The sequence below is a fragment of the Zingiber officinale genome, chromosome 5A (genome assembly GCF_018446385.1).
Source record: "Zingiber officinale cultivar Zhangliang chromosome 5A, Zo_v1.1, whole genome shotgun sequence".
NCBI classification, from domain to species: Eukaryota; Viridiplantae; Streptophyta; class Magnoliopsida; order Zingiberales; family Zingiberaceae; genus Zingiber; species Zingiber officinale.
The window spans coordinates 11,670,655-11,682,581 of record NC_055994.1 but is presented as its reverse complement, the minus strand read 5'-3'; the positions used below and the strand labels follow the sequence as shown (position 1 = coordinate 11,682,581).

Here is an 11,927-nt window from a genome sequence, read left to right as displayed (position 1 = left end):
ATCTATTTAGTGCTTAAGCATTATTAACTTGTCGGCATCCTTCACCCTTCTTTCACTTTTCGTAAACTAAACATCAAACTTCTTGCATGAGCACCTAAACAACTTACTTCGAACGAGTTCATTACGCGCTTGGACAACTCTAGTTTGCCACACATTAGGAGCTCTAATTTGCCATCTGTTTACCACATCTCGGAAGTTTGTTAGAATCGACTCCTAAGTCTATCCTACTTTTGAAAGATTGGTAAAAAAAAATCTTTTATATTCATATAAAAAATAATAAAAATAATGTTATCAAAATAATTTTATTAAGAATCCATAAACTAAATTTATATTTATGAATTTTAAAATTTAAGTAGATAGAAATTTAAAAAAAAAAAAAGCAGATTGTAAAAGAGAAAGAAAAGGTAACTGCTCCATACATATTTTTCTTTTTTATTGGATATTTTTATAAAAAAAATCTATACTATTTTAGAATTTATATTTACATCTTTTTTTAAAAAAATTTCAAAGACTGACTTTGTTAGTATTTATTTTAAAAAATATATTAAAAAAGCGAGCTTCATCTTTTTAATTTTTTTTTTCACTCAACATATTTTTGTTACTATTTACTTAAATAAATAAATAAATATATATATATATATATAGACCCTACTGTGCACCGGGCCCCACCACCCTTGGATTGGCTGTAACAATGAACAATCAAACTAATTCCTCGGTTAGGAATACCCTAAATGGAAACATATTTGAGGTATAATACTTATGAGGAAAATTTCTACTCATGAGTCAAAGTAGAAATAAATTTACACCAAACGGAAGGAAAATTTCTTGAACTATCTCTTCCATTTGTTTGTCAATGAAAACCTCGGATCCTCTATACCATGTTTTTCTCTCCATATTTCACTCATCGCATTTAGCCCATTACCGGTGGTCTCCGGCCATCTAACCGGCCAAAATTATTCACTAGGAGGAAGGTGTGAATTTAGGGATCACCGTCAGTGCAATCAGCGCCATAATTTCACCGGATCTTAGCAAGAACTTAGATCGAAAGCAGAGGAAAGCCAAACTCATATCCAGCCGAATTCTGACACATACTGACAGTGATCTTCTAGGTTCATCTTTCTTTCAAGGTATAGTTTTGACTGATCCAGCAACAGAAGACTGCCAATGATGAGCTAGGGGCGATGAGTAAAATACGGGATAAGGAAAAAATGGAATAGAAATTGACGCATGAGGAAAATATTTACCATAACTATATCAAAATTAAAACCCTAGACCTCAAGGCAGATCTACCACATTATATTACAGTTTCTAAACGAAGGCGAGAACCATTATCCGAGCATTTTTTACTCATCCATGGTCGGTTTTTATTGCTCGCAAAAACCTGGTTGATTGGTTGAAGAAAGCAGCCTTGCCCACATTCTGTCAGTAATCACGACCTTGTTTCCTTTTTCTGTAACTTTCTGATAAAATAAAGATCTGTACTTCAGCTACTAAATAGTGGCACCTTGAGCATCAGTATAAGATGCTTAACCCACCCAGGCTCAATCATGTATTTAGGTCAATAGTAGTCATATCCTAATATAATTTGAGAACTGTGTAAATGATAGAATTAAATGACAATCGAGATAGTTTTTGTGATATGATAGTACTCATATCAGGAGGATTATTGATCAGGACCAAAAATAGATAATTTATTTAGTGAGTTTAGACAGAAATCAGTGCCCATGCTATGTGCCAGAATACCAAAATAGATCTGAAGGAATTGTTTTTAATGAAGATATATGTTATTCTTATGCATTGAAGAATTCCATAAATGAATAAGCTCTAGATTCTAATGCAGAAAAAAAAACAGATTCAGATTATAGAATTAAAAGGTTCCCCTTTGATGTTCATTAATAAAAATGATGACAAAAAAAAAAAAGATGTCTGTGGAAACTGACAAAAATAATGAAAACTCCAGTACTCAAATTGAGTCAATAGGAAATTAAATGCAAGATGGTTCAAGCTGTTAAGTTGTTTGCATGTTATTCTATGTTGCATCTACACTTGATCAAATTAGATTGCATGGTTGACTGAAATGGCCAAACATACCCATATATTTCAGATTTATCACCATCTTTTGTCTTCTCAAGAAGTGATCCTGCTTCATGCAAGGGCAAAATGTGAATAATTAGTATGAAGCTTAGTGGATAATTTGATCATCATCAGGATTTATAAGAAGTTTCACAGTAGAACAAAGGAAGATACAAGTGCATCATCATGTACAACCGGAACCTATTAGAACTGCACTTTTGATAGATGTGCATTAAGCGCATGATGGATGTAGACAGGAATGAAAACTACTCTAGATTGAAAATATAGGTAGATAGATATGGGTTTAGAATTGAATATGAAATGGACCTTTATCCTCTGGGACAACCATAGACCAACATCCAGAAGTAGTTTGTTCCCAGAAGCATCTTCATGCTCCATTGACTTCATGCTCTCAACAATAAGATCTTGTCCGGCACCCTCAGCATTTTCTTTAAGGGTCTTCTCTACATATTCAAACAGGCCACCTTTTCCTTCCAAATAAAAGGGGGATTCCAGGATTAAGCAACAGTCCTAAGTGGGAGGAGGAAAAGAACAAAATCAAAACATTGACCCACGGGAAGGGACATTATTTTTCAGTCATTCATTGGCAAAATCAGAAAGCCAAATGTCTCAACCAGCTTGTAACAAGTATCAGTAAGACACAAATTAAGGAAATAACAATGTTACTAACCACATCCTGGCTTGCAAGAGTTGCATACTTGCAATGAACCCTGCATCATTAAAACTTCTTAGCTCAGAAGGTCAAAATTGCATAATCATACTGCAAAATTAATCTACATGGCTGTATCTTAGGAACTCCAAATATATCATATTGCATTAGTGAAGTACTAAAAACAAAGAAAAAACTCATCATGGATACTTCTCATGCTCAAGAAATGCTACCAACAAGCTAGTAAAAAGTCATGTCCCAGCTGATTTTTGATTTATTATAATTCATACAGCTTACAGACATATGCAGGATGCTAATTCTTACAGATATCGCATATAGTGCGTGCTTCTCATAAATGTATGTTATTAAATAATTAGAAAAAAAATCCACAACGTTTAGTTTTAGGTCAATCATCTGATTTTGGACTACACAGTTTAAGAAAGAATTATCATTGATCACTATTAGACGGCGTTTATGGTCATAAAGGACCCATTGATTTCACTATGCAGATACCATTCTCAACACTCTCAGCCTCTACATGTGCAGCATTATCAAAACCAAAGGACTTGTCAATAACCTGAATAAGAACCACAATGCGAAATGTGATGATATACAGGATACTAGTTTTGAAACATAGTAAAATATCATAGAAAAGGAAAGAAGAGAAAAGGAAAAAAACATTCATACCGCTATGTCATTATCTATCGTCTTGGGGATTCCAACAACTACTTTGAGATGTCGTCTCCAAATTTCCTGCAAAATATTACAGAAAGAGAAGTTGTTACCCCATAGGATACGATTGAGAAGAAACCTAATATTAGAAGTCGAACGTAGAAAAAATTCTTCATAATACACTAAAAAGAAAAAATTTCCACTAAAACTATCCATAATGGTAGATGTTTTCTCTTTCAAGTTTATTTTGATATTATAGCATATCAATAAGTGACTTTGAATCACAGTAGAATAGTCTAGGTATTCTAATTGATTACCTCAAAAATAGCAGCTGCTCCCTTCTGGGCTCCTATGATATAAACCTTGATAATGAAAATTTGTCAGTAAATTTAATATATATAATTTCATAATTCTGAATAAAAAAAGGAAAAAGACCAAAAACCAAATGTAAAGGTTAAATTTTACCTGATTTATTCCGCGATCTTGAATGTTATCAATTATCTTTGAGGTATCATGCCCTCCGCGTGATGTACTTAGGACTGTGCCACCACGTTTATGTAGGATTGAAGACATTGAGAGGGAGGTAAATTTCGTTCTTTTAAGACTTTTCTTTTTCATCTTCAGCAGAATAAAAACAAAAGCAAAGACATGAGAACACGATCAATTTTAATTGGTTCGTAGTCCAACGACTACTACTCCATGGCTCACAATCTTTGATCACCTCCGATGGACAATCTAATATAGTTCTTCTCTCCGAAAAACTTTCGGAGAAGAAGCATATCCGTAGAAGTATGAGATGGATAGTAAATGTCAGTACAATATAATATACCGGCAACAAATTAACTAGATGAAGTGTAGCTTGTCGGAGCGTCGTAGTAGTTGAAGCTTGCACGATTAGTAGCAGCAGAGATGAGATATAGCACAAAGAGAATTGATTATCTGCTCAGAACCCGAGGCTTTCTTTTATAGGCATTGTTTGGTCGACTGAAAATCCGTTTCGTCGACTGAACTTTTCCGTCAACGGAACCTTCTATCCGTCGACTGATTTTTGCACACTTCCTTGTTTGCTCTGATCCGATCAGCTCGATTTCGTAAATTACACTGTTCGGTCGACTGATCCACTTTATCTGTCAACAGAACCTCTGGATTTCCATGGCTCACAATCCTTGATCACCTCCGATGGACAATCTAATATAGTTCTTCTCTCCGAAAAACTTTCGGAGAAGACGCATATCCGTACAAGTATGAGATGTATAGTAAATGTCAATACAATATAATATACCGACAACAAATGAACTAGATGAAGTGTAGGTTATCGGAGCGTGAAGCTTGCACGATTAGTAGCAGCAGAGATGAGATATAGCACAAAGTGAATTGATTGTCGGCTCAGAACCCGAGGCTTTCTTTTATAGGTATTGTTCGGTCGACTGAAAATCCGTTTCGTCGACTGAACTTTTCCGTCGACAGAACCTTCTATCCGTCGACTGATCTCCGCACACTTCCTTGTTTGCTCTGATCCGATCAGCTCGATTTCGTAAATTATGTTGTTCGGTCGACTGATCCACTTTATCTGTCAACGGAACCTCTGGATTTCCTTTCCTGCACTATCCGATTTGATTGTCTGTCATTACATGGTTCAGTCGACTGATCACGTTGATTCGTCGACGGAACAATCTGTTTACCATATTTATTGAACCTCAATTTGATCTCTACCACATTGGTCGGATCGGTCAACTGAACCCTCGGTCAACCTGGAACTTTGTTTATCTGTAATACAAAGTTAGCATTGGCAGAATAATAGTAGTTCTGCAAAACAGAGTTATACAATAAACAATATATATGCATGAATATGATAGTTAGGACCATTTTAATCTTAACTTAGAAATTTCCATTGGTTTTTCAATTGGATCAACACCTAAGATTTGTCCCAACTAGGACATGACCTCACAACTCCACTCCAGGAGTTTACCTCAACTTACACATCAAACATCTGGTCTTCCAGACCGATTTGGACTTTATCTATATGCTTAGTGTTCGATCAACCCAATTCATTAAGACTTTTCTGTAACACTGAATTAGCACAATAGATATAAGCTAATAAAGTAAAGAGTGTTAACTGTTGGAATGTATACTAAAAGCCTAACTTTTTGTATAAGCATTTATTTAGAAATAAGAATCACATTAGTCAAATGTCTACATTTATATGCTAAGAGTAGTTGTTCAATTAATTTATATTGTAGATAACATGGTGTGTGGTGACACACACAGAAGTTCATGTTATCAGTTTTTTATAAATTATAAATAGTTGCTCACGACCAAGATGGAATGGGACAAACCATTGGAATGGTTGTAGTGTAATTAGGTATTAATTTATCTTGACTAATAAATTACACTAGTACACTATGAGTGTATTGAGCAGGACCATTTGAAGTAGTTTCTTTTTATACTGACTATATAAAAGAATAATACCTCTGTTATTATGGAAGTGTGTACTCTTAATCATGATATAATAACAAGTACATATACTTAATATTTATTTCTTTAATTTATCAAAGGGTGCGATTTAGCTCGTTAAATCAATAGGCCCGATAAGTTGGGAAATGGTATTATTTATATGGTATGTTGTTGATTATAGAATGAAACTGTGTCCTAATAATCTAGGTTGATGATGTCCCCTTGAGGAACTCATAAGGATCGTCGTGTAAACCCTGCAGGTGGACTTAGTCCGACATGACAATAAGGTTGAGTGGTACTACTCTTTGAGCTAGATATTAATTAAGTGAGTTGTCAGTAACTCATTTAATTAATGGACATTCAATATCTTAAACACAGGAAGACTAACACACTCATGATAAGGAGCCCATATAGTAATATGGGATTGGTGCGGTAGTGCAATAATAACTCTTTAGTGGTATGAGTTATTATTGATGAACTTGAGTTGGGTGTTCGGGGCGAACACGGGAAGCTCAAGTTCATCGAGAGACCAAAACCAATTCCTTTTTATTTATAAAGTCTTATATCCACCCAAACCCAACTTCTTACCCACCTTAAGGTGGCCGGCCAAGCCAAGCTTGGAGCCCAAGCTAGGGCTGGCTAAACCAAGGTTAGATGGGTTCAAATTGTGGCCGGCCATAGCTTGGTGCCCAAGCAAGGGTGGTCGGCCACATTAAGATTAAAAAGAGGTTTTAAATTTTAAATCTTTCCTTATTTGGAAGCCATGATTTTAAAAGAGAGTTTTAAAAATTATAAATCATTCCTTTTATAGCTTTCTACAAAGGATTAGGAGAAAGATTTGATATCTTTCCTTATTTGTAGTTAAAAGGAAGATTTTAATTTTTTATAAAACTTTCCTTTTTTGTAACCATCATGGTTTTAAAAGAGAGTTTTAAAAAATTATAAATCGTTCCTTTTATAGTTTTCTACAAAGGATTAAGAAAAAAGTTTGATATCTTTCCTTATTTGTAGTGGAAGATTTTAATTTTTGATAAAACTTTCCATTTTTGTAACCATCTACATGTTTTAAAAGAGAGATTTTAATTTATAAAACTTTCCTTTTATAACCAACCATGAAGGGATTTAAAGAAAGGAATTTTTTTAATTAAAATGTCTTACCGGAAACAATTAAGGAAGTTTTAATTTTTTGTTTAAAATTTTTCTTGTTTGGAGGACAAGGTAGGGGCCGACCATTAAAGGTTTATAAGGAAGTTTTAATTAAATTTTCCTTCTTAGACATTGGCAAGGAATATAAGGAAGTTTTAATTATGTTTAAAACTTTCCTTATTTGCCAAGACCAAGGAATATAAAAGAGAGGGTAGAGATGTCTCCCCCCATGATAACACATCTTCTATTCCTCTCTTCTCTTCCTTGGTAGTGGCCAACCCTTTGCTTTTCCTCTTCTCTTCATCTTTGTGGCCGGCGGCATCAACACTTGAAGGAGAAAATTGGTGGCTGGTTCATGCTTGAAGAAGAAGGAGAAGGAGGAAGCATTGTTTCCTAGCATCCCTTGGAGCTTGGTTGGTGGCCGAACTTCATCATCTCTTGGAGAAAGTTGGTGGCCGAAACTTAGAAGGAAGAAGAAGGTTTGGGTGGATTCTCGTCTTGGTAGTTCGTCGCCCACACGACGTCCGAGATAAGAAGAGGAATACAATAGAAGATCAAGAGGTCTATAAGCTACATAAGGTATAACTAGTTATTAGTTTCCGCATCATAACTAATTCATCTTTTGTATAGATCTTGAAAAACCAAACACAAGAGGTTATCGATTATAGTTATCATTTTTGTTATCGATTTTTGTTTCGATTTCATGTTTCGATGTGTTTCTATTGAGGTCTCTATTGTTAAACCTTGTTTACTGTAAGAAGTTAAATATCCGATTTCTTTGAAAGGTTTTGTCGAGGCAGTGGTGGATGATCCCATAGCCAAGAAGACCTAGTGTCATGCCATGTTTGACCTGGGAGCCAATTTTTGAAATAGATATTTGACAACTTCTGTAATATGGTTTAACTTAGGAAGATCACATCGGTTGAACCTGGAGTAAAAATGTTAAGTTTCTTTCCCAATCCGAGTTTAACTTCTAAAAGAAAATTTGGATTAATAATGTTAAGCATCGTTTGCAATCCAAATTTAACTTTAGTAGAACACATGAGTAGCTAAGATAGTTCTATACTTGTACAAATTTTTGTACAGAGGAACTAGGACGGTATTCCGAGTAGCAACCAACATTAACAACATTTAAGATTTGCTGGTCCGGTCGATCATGTAACACCCCAAATTTCATGATTTAGAGTTCTAAAAGACCTTATTAAAATCTAGAAATGTTTTATAAAAATTCTAGAGATTTTTAGAAATTTTTAGAGTATTTTTATGGAATTTTTGGAGTTCGTTTGGTATTTTTACCAAGAGGAAGAAGTTTAAAAAAAAATAATAAAAAAATATATATGTTAAAGCCGGGTTTTGAACCCAAGACCCCGGACCCGAACCAGGTTCTAATCGGATGCAACCAACCAGCTGAGTTACACGATTTTTGTTAACCTTATATGGAGCGAAATATATATAAGCAGTATTTAGGAATGTTTAAATAAATTGAAAATAAAAGTGCGCGGATGAGGAATCGAAGCTGCGACCTGGGATTTGGTTAAAACTGGGTTAACCAAGTGTGCTAGCAGTCATTTGTTATTATAGAAGGAGAAAAATTCTATTTAAGCAGTAGTTAGGAAACAGAGAATAATAAGAAATAAAATGGTTGCAGCTGGGATTCGAACACGCGAGTCGCGCCCGAAGCAGAATGCAGCCAACCAATAGACCAGCCGCGGGTTTGTTAATAAAACCCGAATCAAGTTGTCTTTAAGCAATAGTTAGTTAACAGAATATTAAAGTTATAAGAAGAGAACTTAGGTTTTCCCCGGTGACAAAATCTTCTCCTCTCCTCCTCTCGTGACGGCGCTTCTCCTCTCGGGCGAAAACAGAGACGAAGCTAGGGCTTCGTCTCCGGCGGCCGGCGAGCACCCTTCTCCGTGAGTTCTTCATACCTTTGTGATCCTCTCGTCGAGGAGAGCAAGAAGATACCAAGAGATCGTCGAGGAAGCATATATCCGAAGCCCTAGAAGCCTCCTTCTTCTCGGTTGTAAGTCCAAGAACAGCGAGGTGAGTTGCTTCTCACCTGCAGTAGGAGTTGTTCCGAGCTTCGATTTGTTTTCATGGCTTTCGGATTTTCGTTCCTTTGAATTTTGAAGCATGTTGTAGCAGAATTCAGAATTTATGCTTATATTTTTCCTTTCGTTTTCTTTTGCTGCTGTACAAACCCGAATTGCCTTTTTATTTCAAGCAGATAGTTGGATTTCTCATTTATCTTCTAGCTTCTTAGTGTTGTGGTAGGCGTGAGCAACAATTGAAACAGTGCAAATTCTCTTAAAGCTTCTAGTATTCTTTCGTGTCTACAATAGGCAGGGGATGGTTTGTATGTTTTGCATGGGAAAAGACAGCCAAAGGTGTTAGAGGTGATCGGTAAATCCCTAATATGAGGAATGATATGCTTATGTTGAAGTTGAGATGTGATTCAAAACAGCACAAGTATGGTTGGAAATTGTGAATGAACTGTCAAGCTACTGTTAATGAGATTAGTTTGATGATTATTTTAGTGTTGGATTTTATTACAGTAGAAGATTTCATTTAATATCAAGCTGCAATGTTATGTTAGCTTCGGGTAATGGAGTTTTAGTTCCTTAGAATGGTATTTCTTCCAGTATCAATTGCCATGCTATATTAGCTTGCATCTGTTTATGAATTGCTGTTCATATTAGAAGGAATTCCATAAATATTATCAGCCACGTCCTGTTAATCTTTACCTTAGTATTGAAGTGTTAGAAGTTTAAGAGTAATTCCAAGCTTTACATAGGTATGAAAATCCCAGCAGGTTTAGCTTGAGATGGTTTTGGAAAGTTGAAAACTGCCAAGGAAATGGAGTTGTCTACTTTTTTGTTGATGACCGTTATGTGAATTGATTCCTTATCCTGTAAGCATACGGTTTTGTATTACAAGTTCTAGATGCTAATCATGCACCGAATCCTTTGAATTGAGACTAAAGATGATTTGAATTGAGGTTCTGCCATTATAAAATTAGTAGACTGAATTTCATATCAGATTCGGTTTTATGTATTAGGTTTCAGATTTAGTTTGGGTGCATGTGTTATGAACAATTAGTCTAAATCTTTAGGTTCCTAAAGTATGAAATAGTTTCAGTTTTTAGGTTGTTTGTGACCTTAACTAGCTTTAGTTTTGTGTTAAATTACTAAGTGTGAACAACCTTTGGAGCTACTATACACTTTAGCTCACTGTTTAATTGCCGAGGCAATCTTAGAGCTTATAGAGCAGAATTCTGTTAAGCTTATAGTATGCAGAATTTAGTAGTATAGTGCAGAATTTTAGTATAGTTAGATCTCTTTGTATGCTTAAGTTGTTTTACTTTCACAGCATGCTTAAGTTGTTCTAGTTTCCTATTTGCTATTGGAATAACATGAGCAGTTCTATTTTTATAGCATGCAGATTTTTATAAGTAAAGTATGCAGATTTTTAATAAGCAGATTTTCATAAGTATTGCATGCAGATTTTAGATAAGCTTAGTATGCAGATTTTGATAAACTTAGTATGCAGATTTTTATTAAGCTTTACATGCAGATTTATGTTAAGCTTTGTATACAGATTTTCAGTACGTAGAGTGTGTTCTAGTGCACCCCAAGTGCTTGATAAAATGCTTAGCTCAATATAATGCTACAGTAGGCATTTTAATAGCTCAGTAAATGCAGTAGAAGCATTTAAAATAACTTATTTAGTCTTGCTTCAGCTTATATGGGACTACGATCCAATGGGTGAGCTCCCACAGTCGCCTCTAGGTTCAGATAACCTAGTTCTAGGTTCAGATAACCTAGTAAAAGCAAGATAAGAAAATTAGCTATGAAATCAGTATTTTATTTTCAGCAGTGGCACTGTACTGGATTAGATATCCATTGGGTTGGGCTCCCACAGTCGCCCCTAGGTTTAGATAACCTAGTAAACCCTACTAGACTCGGAACTTGCAATCCCGGGTTTAGTTAGGGATGCGCGCACAGCAAGTACAGTTGCCGGGCCCATCAGCAGCATGATTATTATTTTAATCTATTATGTAAATAGTTTTCAAAACTTTACAAATTAGTTATGTGAATACAAGTTAGACTCAGTTTAGCATTAATTAGTTTAGCTTAGGTATCAATTCAGTTTCTTATTGATACACATGATAGTTCTATGATTGGCTTTACATGTTAGTTTATCAGTTAGTTTCTTCGCTATTTATGAGCATGATTAGCTATACATGTTTAGTATTTCAGTTAGTATGATTCCTTTACTGCTATTTATGAGCATGATTAGCTATACCCGTTTAGTATTTCAGTTAGTATGATTCCTTTACTGCTATTTATGAGCATGATTGGCTATACATGTTAGCTTTTCAGTTAGTTGATTTCTTTGCTATTTATGAGCATGAGTAGCTCTACATGTTAGCATTCAGTTTTAGCATGTTTTTATTTATATACATGCATATCGAGTTTTGTGAGTAGGATAGCGCTCACTAAGCTTTTAGCTTATAGATACTATTTTCCTCCTACTGCAGATAAAGGAAAAAACTAAAGTATAAGGAAGAAGGCGACAAGGAGATGCTGTGACGGTGTGTGATGACTGGACTATGGAGAGATCCAGAATTAGTTGGCAAAATTGTCAAGACTTTTCTTTTAGTTCTCTTTTAATGTTATATTGAAATTGAGTTTATTTCCGCATTTGTAGTTTGATACCTCCTATTGTTGGAGTGATATGGTTGTTTGCCATTGCTAGAGTAGTTTCATATTTTTATTGTGCTATTATACTGCGTGGTTGTGAAATTATATGTTCCAGCCGCCTGTGGCTGTGTATATAGTGTTTGTATCCCAGTTTGGGGTCACCGGTACAGGGGAGACTCTGCCGAAATTTTTCGGTAGGGATTTTTCGA

The 11,927-nt window shown here is 35.2% G+C and overlaps 1 pseudogene; it reads right to left on the bottom strand.

Moving 5' to 3' along the window:
- Window positions 1–1,790: 1,790 nt before the first annotated feature.
- LOC121979427 overlaps window positions 1,791–11,927 on the bottom strand; it is a 45,209-nt pseudogene continuing 35,072 nt past the window's right edge.